Here is a 13,982-nt window from a genome sequence, read left to right as displayed (position 1 = left end):
TGCATGACAGAAGTTCGGCAAATGCGGGGCGAAATGCTGTCATTGAGTCAGAGAGTAGCGGAAGTAGAATGTTCTGGCCATGCTACGGCCCTACCTCCACCAGAATCTAGTTCGACGCCAGGGAACGTAAGTGTGAGAGATGCTGAGAGGCCTGTAGCATCTGAAGGTGGTACAAACGCTATGGAAGGTGATGCTCATCAACAGTGTTCGATCACGCTGCAGGACTATGCAAAGGGCTCTAGAGATAGGCAAGGTAGAGAGGTTGACATTTCCTACAGCGGCAGGGAGCTTTGCGCTCGCAAACCGGTTGATTTGGATCGCTGGCATATAAAATTCGATGGGTCAGGCCGTGATATGACCGTTGAAAGCTTCGTTTTTCGAATTGAAAAAATGAGAGAACAATGCAATATACCATTCTCTCAGTTGTTTAGTGATTTCCAGTGTTTGGTAACAGGTAATGCCGCTAAATGGTATTGGCAGATTCTAGAGGATAGTGCAGACGACGTAGACTTTGGCTAATATATAAGAGAGAGTTACTGAACCATTTTCGTTCGTCTGATTCGGACTATGAAATTATAATAGAAATTATGGAAAGAAAGCAGCAGGTTGGAGAACATTTCGACAATTTTTATGCAGATATACATAATTTGACATTTAGGCTTAAAAAGAAGATACCAGATATTGAGTTGGTGAAGATTATAAGAGGAAACCTTCGCAGCAATCTCGCTAACCTCACCTTTTCGGTGAATGTTGGGACAATAGCTGAACTCAGAGATGAATGTAGAAGGGCCGAAAAGTTGTTGAAGGAAAATAGATTGCGCTCGAGACCAGTGAATGAGGTTTCGAATTTGAATGAATCCGAAAACCCCGTGGATACAGAGGTTGAGGCGGTGATGACGGCTAACCCGACATTGCCTAATGGGCGATTTCTCGGCAATCAGGGAATGAGACATAATTCTGAGGGGAATGGGAAGCCCAGGACTGACGACCGAATACAGGTGAAGAGGCCGGTGGACTCTCAGGTTGTGCCTCAGGGACAGGGCAAGTTCTGTGCTTCTCCTTTTCACATGAATCTTTGTTTTACTTGTGGGATGCCAGGCGATTTCTATCGTAAACATGCTCAGGAGGTTAAACCGACAAGTATGTGCCGATCAAGCTTTCATGATATGAAATGCTTTGCCTGTGGCAGTGACCAATCTTTTTGTGAATTCTCGTCAAAAAATCCTGTCCTGGCAGAACTATCCGGAAGTCTCTGCCAGGAGCCCATGAAACCGGAGTAGAGATCTTGAAGAGAGTTAGCGATGGAGGATGTTCCAGTAAAGCAAAGACACTATCCTGTGTCTCCTGCTATACAGAAACTTCTCTTCGATGAGCTCGATAGGATGATTGCCTTGGGGGTTATTGAACTCAGCAACATCAGTTGGAGCTCCCCCGCGACTCTAGTGAGGAAGGAGACGAAGAACAGGTTATGCCTTGATGCGCCTAAAGTTAATGCAAGAACCATTAAAGATGCATACCCCCTTCCTCACATTGAGGGAATCCTAGGCAGATTACAAGACACGAAGTTTATATCCTCTATTGACCTAAAGGATGCCTTTTGGCAGATTCCTCTGGAGGAAAAGTCAAGGGAAAAGACAGCATTCACGGTACCTGGGCGGCCACTGTATCAATTTACGGTGATGCCGTTTGGCCTTTGCAATGCCGCCCAGAGAATGTGCCGCCTAATAGATAAGGTTATACCTGCATCCATTAGGAATAATGTTTTCGTGTACCTTGACGACCTCCTGGTGGTATCTGCTCAATTTGACCGGCATATGGACCTACTTATAGAAGTCGCGGGGTATTTGACTGACGCCGGCTTGACAATTAATGTCGAAAAGAGTAAGTTCTGCCAGCGGGAGGTCAGATACTTGGGTTTTGTCGTTGGTGATGGTTGCATTCGCACCGATGACACGAAGGTGGAGGCTGTAAGAGACTTCCCTGTTCCTAAAACTCCCAAGCACCTACGACGTTTTTTGGGAATGTGTGGGTGGTATAGGCGGTTCATTCACGACTACGCTTCTATCGCTGCCCCTTTACACGAGTGTCTGGTCAAGGACCGTATCAGACATTTTTCGATGTCAGAGGAGGCCATGATTTCGTTTGACAGACTCAAGATAAGCCTCTCCACCGCACCAGTACTCGTCAACCCCGATTTTGAGAAGCACTTTTATATGCAATGTGACGCATCGACACTTGGGGTTGGCGGAGTCTTGTTCCAGGTTGATGGAGAGGGTCATGAGCGCCCGATCGCATATATGTCCGCAAAGCTTAATAAAGCTCAGCGGAATTATAGCATAACCGAGCTGGAATGTTATGCAGCCGTCATGAGTGTAAAGAGATTTCGGCCGTATATTGAGGGCCGCCCCTTTACCATTATAACTGACCACGCCAGTCTCAAATGGCTAATGGGCCAGAAAGAACTAACGGGTAGACTGGCTAGGTGGAGCCTTAAGCTTCCGGCTTTCCAGTTCAACATAGAGCACAGGAAGGGTTCCCAGAATATTGTACCGGACGCTTTATCAAGAGCACACATGGAGGAGGTACTTCTCTCGAACCGATTGTTGGATATAGATCTTACGAGGCCACATTTCGATTCGGCGGAGTACAGCGAATTAAGGGACAACGTGCTCAAGAATAGTAATAAGACTCCTGATTTGTGTGTTTCTGACAACTACGTATATAAGCGCATGGAGTTTGCTACCGGCGATCCTCTAGAAGAGGATGAAGCCTGGAAACTTTGGGTCCCAACTGAACTAAGATCGGATTTGGTTTGCTCGGCACATTCTTCTCCATCGTCTGGACATGGAGGCGTCAACAAGACCCTCTTACGACTCCGGGAGCGCTATTTTTGGCCTGGAATGGCCAGAGACGTACAACGTGTGGTTAAGCTGTGTGAAGTGTGTAAGGCCAGCAAGAGTACGAATTCTTTTAAACAACCACTAATGGGAAATCGATATGTGACCGAGCGACCCTTTCAGAGACTATATATCGACTTCATGGGTCCTTACCCGAGGAGCAAGAATGGGAATACCATGTTATTCGTACTTCTAGACCATTTCTCCAAGTTTGTTATGCTTGAACCAATGCGGGCAGCCACGTCTATGAATGTTACCCAATACCTGGAGAGACGAGTTTTTCATCTGTTTGGAGTTCCAGAAACTGTGCATTCTGACAATGGCAGACAGTTTATTTCTGATCATTTTCGGGAATTCTTGAACAAATACGGAGTGACACATATAAAAACGGTTCTCTATGCGCCACAGTCAAATGCTGCCGAAAGGGTCAACCGGTCCGTGTTACAGATTATAAGATCGTTTGTAGGTGCAGACCAGCGTGACTGGGACCAGCATGTCACCGATGTCGAATTCGCTTTGAGAAGCGCTTATCATTCTGCTATAAGGATGTCCCCCTATTATGCTATCTTTGGGATGAACATGATTCAGCATGCGGCATCTTATGAACTTATCAGGAAGTTGGGGTGCTTAAAGGACGTAGATATGCCTCTGAATGTTTGTGATAAATTACAGCTACTCCGAGATAAGATCACTAAGAATTTAGAGGAAGCTCATGAGCGTGCGACTAGAAATTATAACTTGAGATCTAGACAAGTTAAATTTACGAAAGGTCAAATGGTGTACAGAAAAAACTTCAAGTTAAGCAATAAGGTTGGCAGATATAATTCGAAACTCGCTCCAGTTAATATAAAATGCATTGTAGTTGAGGTTCTTGGGAACTCCCTGTATAAATTAGCAGGAATAGATGGGAAAATAATGGGTGTATACCATGGCCGTAACTTATTCTCCATCTAGGGCTATAGCTTTACTAGTAGTAAATTTTTCTACCTACAAGGTAGAACCAATATGCATTGCCCGGCTTACTTCGTGGGTCGAGGCCACACGTATGAATAGGACGACCAAATAAGGTATATGAATGAATGACACAAAGATACGCACACGTTCCATACCAATGATGGTATCGACGGGTGCGAGCCTGTTATGAACCCGGGTTCAAATTTTTATCACGAAGACTAAATTCCTAACTCTGCCCCAAAATGCAGCCCTTAAAGACTATTTAGTGACATCTGAAAATAGGCAAAACCAATGAAAAAAAAAATGACAAGGGAGAAAGAAAAAGAAAAGAGAGATGAGAGAGGCTTCCGGAAAAGACACGTTTTTTTTGCGGTAAAGAAAGAAGAGGTTATTCTGATTGCGATAAAAAGAAAAAATCTCTTGGAAAGTGTCGCTACATTAAAGTTTAATTCAAAAAAATAAATAAATAAATAAAATAGAAAAGAAAGTGTACATTCAATTGTAAATGAAAAGAATGTTCAAAACAAAGTACTTTCAAAGGAAAAAAAAAATTAACTTGAATTGTAACATCTTACAAAAAGATCAAAAGCAAAAGAAAAATTGTAATTTAAAGATGTCCAAACAACAAGAAAATATCATTGAAACAAAATAGGAAGCATAGAAATGTACATACGAATAAAAACAAAAAAACTGGAAAATAATATCTGAATTTTGTTAAAAAGTGAGTGCTGTTCTGCAAAACAGAATTCCATAGAAAAAAATAAAAACTAAAAATATTCGTGCTCGATGCACTTTCAAAGAAATCTATAGTGAAAGAAGCGATAAACATGCAAACAAAAGAACAAAATATCTATGAACACCTATGTAGATAAATAAATTATGATATATTAACAGTTAATAAAAAAACAAATATATAAAAAAAAGAACTATATATATGTAACAGAATACTAATGAAATATTGCAAATAAACAGAAAAAGAAATCAGATGAAGGCCACAACAAGAGCGAGGGGTTAAATCTGATGCTCTAACAAACAAATGCCAACAAAGTTATTAAGAAGAAGCAGAAAAAGAAAAAAAATATTTCTAGCGGTAGACTTCTCTTCGGTGATGCCGAATTATTTAATTTTGTTCCCTTTGCTTTTCTAATTATTAAATGAGAAATGTATGTACACTAAATTTAAGCAAAGAGAAAAAGGTAAAAGGAAATTAGCTCTAATGTTTTATTTTTTTGTTTGAAAATTAATTTATTCTAAATTTTTAACCTATTGAGTTTCTAATTCACTCCTGAATGGTGATGAAACAACATTAACACACAAAACGACAAATAACAACAACCACTTGATGCCAGACATGTATGTATGTAGGCTTATGTAGAATTATGTATATATGTACATATTATTTCAGTATTTAGAAGTTAAAAGTTAAGAGAATTAGTAAAAACTAGATTGTAAGTATGTAAGGATATAAGAGAAAAAAAATATGGATTTGTAAATATGTAGTTATAATTGTACATTTTCTTAGCTCACCTCTTGTTGACATTTTAGTACAAAAACATAACAAAAAAAAAAGAGTAATAAATGGATCATTGAATAGGCTCTTATGAATTTTAATATAGACAATCTCTTCTCTTTCTCTCTTTGGCTCTTAATTGGAGAAATTGCCATTATGTCAGAGTAAGTTCTTCTGGGTGGAAGGGAGGGGTGTTGGGTTGGTGAATTTGATTGTAAATAAAGAAATGTGTTGAGGGGAAAACAGACTAAGTGATTTTGGAGTATTACCCGTACATTTTGGAGCCTGGGGTAATGCGTAGGCTGCTTGTTTGATAAACGGCAGGAGGGGTGGGATTCTCCAAACTATTGTGTGTCAACCGTTTCCTTTTTATGTCCGTCTTGGTTTTTATAATATCCCAATAAAAGAATAAACTAATTTACCTTTTTGACACGATTAGTTATGTTCGCAGCTGTTTGCATATCTCATAGTGACAAAGAACCAACCCGAGACTGAGGCCTAGCTGGTTTAGCCACCGTGTCAACCTGCATCTAATGAGATATGCACCCTACAGTAGGCAGCTTGCAACAATTTTAAATTCAAAGATCAACAACACTTCTGGCTTGATGACAAGAATTCAAATTTGACGCCGTCAATTCTTAATAGCCTCCTTTGTCTGGTACTGAATTGATACCAAATATTGTATTATTAAAAACCAAATAGTATTAAAAATAATCCAGGCGGTATCGGAAAAGCACCATCATTTTCCATCAGTGTAGCGACGAAGGAAGAAAAACATTTAGACTACTTTTTGCAGATAACACGCTCAGTGCCATGGCTGAATTATTTTAAAGGTTGTCTCATGTGTACAACATAAAAACCATATGGTGAAATCGCCATCAAGATGATCGACTTTTTGCCAATACAAACAAAGTAATTTGTGTGCCTGTGTGTGCAGAAGTGTGCGTACGTGAGCAGAGAATATGCGAGAAAGAAGATAACAACAGAGAAAATGCAAACAAAAATCTGACATCGTAATACTGTTAAATCTGGCCGGCTGTTAACAGCTGCTCGCGTGAAGCCTTTTTAAATCCGCCTTGTCTCTGTGTCCATTCCCATTACCCTTGAGTAGTTTATATCAAGGAATTCTTAGTCTACGAATTCAGTTTTTCCACCATTGTTTCGTTAGCCTCGTTTTCTGAGTTCGCCAGGAGTTCATCCTCGAAATTTTCGATTTTCGTTCGTTTTTGTCATGATGAGTTTCCTTGCGCATCCAGGGGCATTTGAGATAGCATTGAAAACCCTCTTCCTTTAGACACTGGACGCTTGCGGTGTGGACGATTTCCAGTCTCCTGCAATCCGCCTGACTTTAAAGATGTGGTCGATAGTTTCTCAGATAAGCGTTCAGCACCAACTACTGAGGCGTCTCATGATTCCCCAACCCCACCGCTTCTATACACCTACAGTCTACACAAAGGTACTAGAGCGTTGATTCCAGAAAGCAATTGATTTGTGTCGGTACGATATCAGCCTGCTTGGTCACAAACTGGAAGAAGACATCGGAGTATACAGATTACATTCCATTGACTATCCAACTCCAATTGTTCCTAAGTATGCATCCCTGCTCTCCACCCTTGTCGGCAACTACCATCAGCAAACTGTCCTTAGCGACATTAGCAAAGGTTCTTGGACCCATATTACTATTGTTCGCCTTTGTTCTTTTGAGCATGGAATGCCCTCCAGGTGACCGCAGCTTTTTGGTTTCCTGCGATGCCGTTTCTGATCCTAGACGTGTTACCTCTGGAGTAGCCTTAGTAGTGAATCTTCGAATCCAATTAAGAAAGCCTCCCTCATTATCGATGAGAGTTTAAGGATCATTCGCACTAAGCCTCTCAATAAACCTGAAAGCGATGTGCCTCTATTATTTGCCAGGCAAATAATAGACATGCGTAGAGACGGGCAATCGCCCAACGTAAATCCGAATTCGGACGAAAAATTACCAATTTATTGTTTCAAAACGTTGAGTCTGGAGATCGGTCTATATTGCGGCTATATATAACTAAAATCCGATTTTATGAGATGAGAAGATCAGGTTTACATACAAAGAGAACAAAATCATCAAAAATTTTTTGGAAAATATCGGGAAAATTATAAATACCCAAAAAAGGTATTTATTGTGAATTTACACAATAAATACCCAAGAGTTGGGTATTTATCATTAGCAGACAACATGTTACGGCCTGATACCACCACCACAGCTAAAAATCTGCAGCTCCACCGGAAACTATTGCAGACAATCAACCACCTAATGGATAACACTATCGGTAGCTATCCTTGAATGTCTTACAGTTCTTTCCGAAAATAACTACCTATTACAAGTTACAGTATATTTTGCGCTCCACTCAATGGTTCAAACAACATTTGTTACAAATCATCATGAAATTTTGCAGATATCACTTTTTTAATCAGATTTAGCTCCCATATATATATATATATACAGTGCCGGTCAAAATAATAGCACCATTAAGGTTACTTACTTATGTATAATATACACTTGTTTCAATCAAAGAGCGAAGCTAAAGTGCCTTAGAATATATTTCTAGTTTTCTACTGTACCAAAATAGCATTCTTCATTTCTTGTTCGTTCATGTAGTTTCAAAGACATTTTTTTATTGTTGCTTTATATAAACACAATGTTACTTCAGCCTATCTCACATAACTGTTTATGTCTAGCAACAATTTACATTTGCGAATAAAGGGATAAATGATCATCCAAACAACAATAACAAATACTCATTTATTCTCGCTTGCAATTAGAAATGTTAATAATGTGGAGATACAATTTCATTGCGTGTTTGGGACATTATCACTTTGTGCATCTCGCGTAATTCTCGAGACGTGCTAAGGAAGTTTCTTCCGTTGTCGCTAACAATTTTCTTGCACTTTCCTCTTCGTGCTATAAATATTCTTAGGGCGGCAATAAAACAATCGGTGCTTAAGTCAGTTGTAGCCGTTGAGTGGAGCGGACGTGTTTTTATTTTGCTCCTCAAAGAAAAAAACATATCCGTACCTCGAAAAAAAATTTTAAAGCCTTTTGGAGTAGGCTAGAAATGGACTCCAAAGACTCAACATCTACGGTGGTGGTGTCAGACCGTAGAGTATTGGCCTTGTATTTGTGTTTGTATTTTATTATGATAAACCCCATACAAAAGACAGTGTCTTATATAAATCATGAGCTGGTAAATTGATTAATACAATGAGTTCAACAAGTTTCGAGAGAGTAATGCTTCAAGCGCACAACTAGTCGTCAGACTAATTAATGAGGAAGAGGCGGATAAACCAGAGGGATGCACACAATATCACCAAAACCCGCCATATCGCGCCTACGACCCAAGACCAACATTCATGCCAAATTTCATTATTCTAGCTTTAACCGTTTTGGCTGAGCAGTGATCGATCAGTCATTCAGCCATTCAGTCAATCACGCGTAGTTTACCCCCGATGCTACACCCAATGTCGATGTATAACTGTATGCCAATTTTAAGAACTTAGCCTAGTCCGTTAATTCATTTGATCGCCCGATATATACTGTCAATGTGTAACTAAATTCCAACTTTGAGAGCTCTAACTCTCTTTGTAAAGAAAGTAGCATTGGTGGCTAAATGTACGCTTTTGAAAACAAATTTCTAATCGCCCAACATATTCTGTTAAGGTGTATCCGTACCCTAAATTTCAGGCTCTATTTCAATCCATAACAAAGTACGAAAGGGTACCGAAAGTAGTACTAAAAGTACCTTTCCCGTACTCTGTATTTATTTTACTATCCAATTGTGTAGTGGACTCAGGTAAATGTATATACAATTTTGTGCGAATTTCAAAAAACTTTTCCGGTGGCCCAATATATAAAGTCAAGGTGCAACTGTATCCTAATGCTGCGAGCAATTTTTTCGCTTTAGTACCTAAAAATTATACATATAATGTTCAAGTCGCCCAATATGTACTATCAAGATGTATCTGTCAGAATGCCGCCCTCCGAACTGCGACGGGCTGTCTCCTCAGTTCTCATGTAGACCCCTTCCACCAGGAGACAAAAATCCTACCATTATGAAGACAACTACATGTTGTCTAAGCAATGCCTTTTGGGCTGTTATTGCAGAGACCATCCAAATCATCATCTTGTGGATAGTTATCCACCGCCCAGAAGCCTTAAAGTAGATCTACACAGCATAGAGGGTTCGGTTCAGCGCTACAAGAGAGAACGTCTAGATCAGGCTGGTCTAAACAACATTAATGCAGATATGGTAGCAGATGCGGTAAACAGCTACGGGGTGAATGTAGTTCTTGGAGAACTGCCGCCTGCCATTGACCGCTAACTCAATCCGTAAAGAAAGAACCATTTTGTACTATTTAGTGCCTAAATATAGGAATTTAAAAAAAATCGCCAGTCGCCCGATATACACTCTCAAAGTGTGCTTGCAACCCAAGTTTAGAGCTCAATCTCAAACTGTAATGAAAGTCTCAATTTGTACGTTTTAGTACCTAAATCTTGAAAAAATTCCTGGTCCTAGTCGTATATACTGTCAAAGTGTAAATTTATTCTAATTTTGCCTAAGCCAGTAATCGACTTGTTGTGCGCTCTAAATACTAAAAAGTAACCCCGAGAAAGAAAATTTAAGTTAGGAATTCCGTGCTACATACAAAACCCTTAATTGTGTCCTCAGTACTGCTGTCTTGTGTCCTCTTGTGTCCAGTGGCTGCATCGCACTTAATCTGTATGTCTATGGGTCGGATATCTTGAATAGTCTCCAGTGCCCTAGTGCGTGTGGTCCTCATCGCTCCGCCTATGCCAAAACAGCACGTTCTTTTAACCTGTTGTAGTATGCTTACGTTGCACTATTTTCTCCATTGCAGTCCACCAAACTACTAAGACGTAAGTAAGTATTGGTCTAATCATGCTGCTGTAGAGCCAGAGGTCCGCATTACGTTCCATGGTATTGAGTAGAAAGGACGCAAGGCTTATAGGTCTGTAAGCCTTTGGTGTCGCATAACTTGCCTTGCCGGGATTGGGTATAAGTACTTTCGAAAAATATGAAAGTCCTAGGCACGCCGTGAAAATAGACGCCAGATGGGACGCCAGAGTTCGCATACTTCTGTAGTAACGCCGGAAATATTCCATCAGATACGGGTGACTTAAATGGCTTGAAGCTCCTCAAAGCTTCCTTGACCATTAGTTCCGTTATGATAAACCTTCGATCAACCTCATTACTCCAAGATTGCGCTGTATCCGTGAGCCCCGTCGTATTCCATGGAAAATGCGTTTCCATCAAAAGTCTCAGCATGACCTTGGTTGTCTCTGCTTTCACTCCAACGTCGTCTACTAAAGTTTCAGTTTCGACATGGGTTTTTGAGAGAAACTTTTACAGTTTTGACGCGTCATTAATGCTATCGACCTGTTCGCAGAAAAGCTTCCATGAGGGACGTTTTGCCGCTCTGATAATCTCACATCGCATACATACACTTAAGCGTTTTTATGGCGTGCTATATTATTAAGCCTTCGGACCTCTTTCTCAATATTTCGATTCTCCCCAGTCATCCAGGGTTTTTCTTGGGCTGAACCTCCTCGATTAGATTTTCCGAACGTATTGTCACATCTAAAACCTCTTCCTATCCTATTAACAAAGGTAGCGGTGTTATGCTATGTCTATATTAACTCGTTTTGCTTATGTCGTTTTTAAAAACATCTCAAACATTCACACTAGTTGAGATGTTTTGGAAATTGCCCTTATAAATTGTTAAAGAAAAACATGTCGTTTTCAGAGCATTATAAAGGGAAAACGAGTCGTTTGCTCAAAACAGCTTTGGTCTGAACATAGTGTTACCAATATTGGTGTTATAAGGTCGTTAGTATTCAAGAATTCTTCCAGTGCTTGGCCCCGCTTAATAATGTTGGTACTACCCCGAAATGTGGTGAGAGTTCGCATCGCACCCTATTAAATTGAATTTGTGCTGTACGGAAGTGTTTTCTACATTGTGACGGCCGCAAGCTAGAATTTATTATTTTGCGTCCGTGTTTTCATTTGTGCTTCTTTTATTAAGGAAATTGTCATTCACACGGCAATGTTGCCTTAGGTTTTGCTTCAGGGCAGATTTATATGTTGCAAAGTGACATGCAACATTTGGCATACGACAATGGTTTGACATATGTTTCTGAATGGAAACGACAGACATATATCATTATATTCGCAGATGATTTCTATTAATCTATTGGGTTGCCCAAAAAGTAATTGCGGATTTTTTAGAAGAAAGTAAATGCTTTTTTGGACAAAATGACATCAAAAATATATATAAATAGAAAAAGGACCTAAAGAAATTAAAAAAATGCCAAAATGGGTGAGAATTTTTGCTAATGAAAATAGGAAATTGAAAGAAGGATATTGGATGCTAAAGACCCCTTCAACGTTGTTCATATATTTTTTGTAATCGCTATATAATATATTTTGATGTCAGTTTTGTATTGAAAATTAATGACACATATGTGTGCAACGCGCATTAATATTAGAACTGTCCATTGGGGTGAAACGTGCAACAGAGCCATCTGTGGTAGCCAGAATAAAGTACTCAACGAGGTTAGAAAACGGTTCCCGTGGTGAATATCCCATTGTTGCATGACAGGGTGTGTGAGCTGCTGCTGGTGTTTTGTTTGATGCACTCAGAGAAAAGTCTAAAAGGAACGACAATTAACCACTTTGCTAAAAAAAGTAAATAATATATATATATATATATATATATATATATATATATATATATATATATATATATATATATATATATATGATCCTAACCTAAAACCTGTGTTCGTCACCCCTTTCTCTATGTCAATTATCATAATGCGTGTCAACACACAAAAAGTTTAACAGCTTTATAAAGAAAATATAAAAAAAAATTTATGTTAAAAATATTACACAATTTTGTATCATACATTTTCTGTAGTCCCTTCTCAATATTCAATTATAAAAATGAAAACCCACGCAATGAGCTAAAAATAATTTAAATATTTAATATCAGAAAAAGACAAAAAAGATAAACGTTTGTAAATTTGATAAAAAAAGAGTACAAAAAGAATAAACATTTAGACAGACTTAATCTACCTGGCTTAAACTACCTGTTAAAATATTAAAACACTTAATCTAGCTGTTAAATAATTCTAAATCTCAAAGTCAAAATCTACTTGTTAAAATACTAAAAACCTAATTTACATTTATTTAAAAAAAAATTTAAACACTTATACCACTTTTGCTTAAAATCTGACATACTTTTTTAATTAAAAAAAGAACAAAAATTTCAAAAAATTAAATTTTTTACATAATGCCTTATAAAAGATAGTAAATAGTATAAGATCTATATTTGCTTATATATAAGTATATAAACAAAAATAATAAATTATGTGAATTCCTTTATAAATTATTTTAGAAATGTGTTGATCTATTAAAAACGGCTGATCAAGTAATGGACATATAAATGTATATGTGGCAGGTTTAATTTTGGGGTATTTTCGAATACTGAAATGGCACAGAAAATACCACGGATGACATTTAAGTCATATGGGGTGAACGCTTACTTATGACTATTGGCAAATCTTAACTGGCCCCAAGAACAAACTACCAAACATACAAGCGGCTACCTACGACAAAACCACGTGTGGACAAATTGTACAAGGAAGTACATACGAACAGCGTCTGAGGGAATACTGAAAGGTTCGCAAGGAGATTTTTAAAGATTTCGTACCTGAAGTCAACAAGAAGATTTTAAAGATTCGTAAGGATTATAGAAGAAGAAAAGAGGAAAGAAAAGAAATCGCTTCTGCTTGCTTGTCTATTGACAACGATATACGGCCATACCTGAATGTCAAGCTGAATGGATTGGAGTTTACAGTGGTGCCTCTATCAACTGCCTAGGTAAATAAAAAAGGTAATGAATTTCAAGTCCATGGTGAAAATAGCTAATGATGATGAGCAAGCACATGAGCACATTCAATTTCACCTTGCCTACAATCGCAAGTTGAAATTGAATGTGGTGTGTGGAAAAGAGAGCCGAGAAATGATTTTTACTTAGTACCTGGTTTAAGACAAACACTGATTTTAGGCTACGATTTTTGGAATCAAATAGGCATTCGTATATGTTTTGACCATGAAGTGGAAAGCATAGATGGACCAGTTGTAAAGGAGTCACAAGTTCACCATTTGTCTGCGGAGCAGGGGGCGATGCTGAATGACGTTAGATTATTGTTTCGATGTTATACTAAATTTGGTCTTGGTAGAACCCACATCGATGGTCTGTTATCAAGATTAGGGGATACACATTTTATATCGGCGATAGATCTAAAGGATGCATTTTGGCAAATTCTTCTGGAGGAATCAAGCCGTCCGTTGACAGCATTCATGGTAAAAAAACAGATCGAAATGCTTAGGAAAGTTGCAAAGAGACTGACGTCCGCTGGATTGACTATAAATATGACGAAATCGAAATTTTGTCATAAAGAGCTTAGGTACCTAGGATATATTGTAGGAGGAGGCAAATTGAAAACGGACTCTAGCAAGGATGAGGCAATTATGGGTATTAGGCCACCGTGAAATGCGAAAGAT

The sequence above is a fragment of the Stomoxys calcitrans genome, chromosome 1 (assembly GCF_963082655.1).
Source record: "Stomoxys calcitrans chromosome 1, idStoCalc2.1, whole genome shotgun sequence".
Taxonomy (NCBI): Eukaryota; Metazoa; Arthropoda; class Insecta; order Diptera; family Muscidae; genus Stomoxys; species Stomoxys calcitrans.
This window is presented reverse-complemented; position numbering follows the sequence as displayed.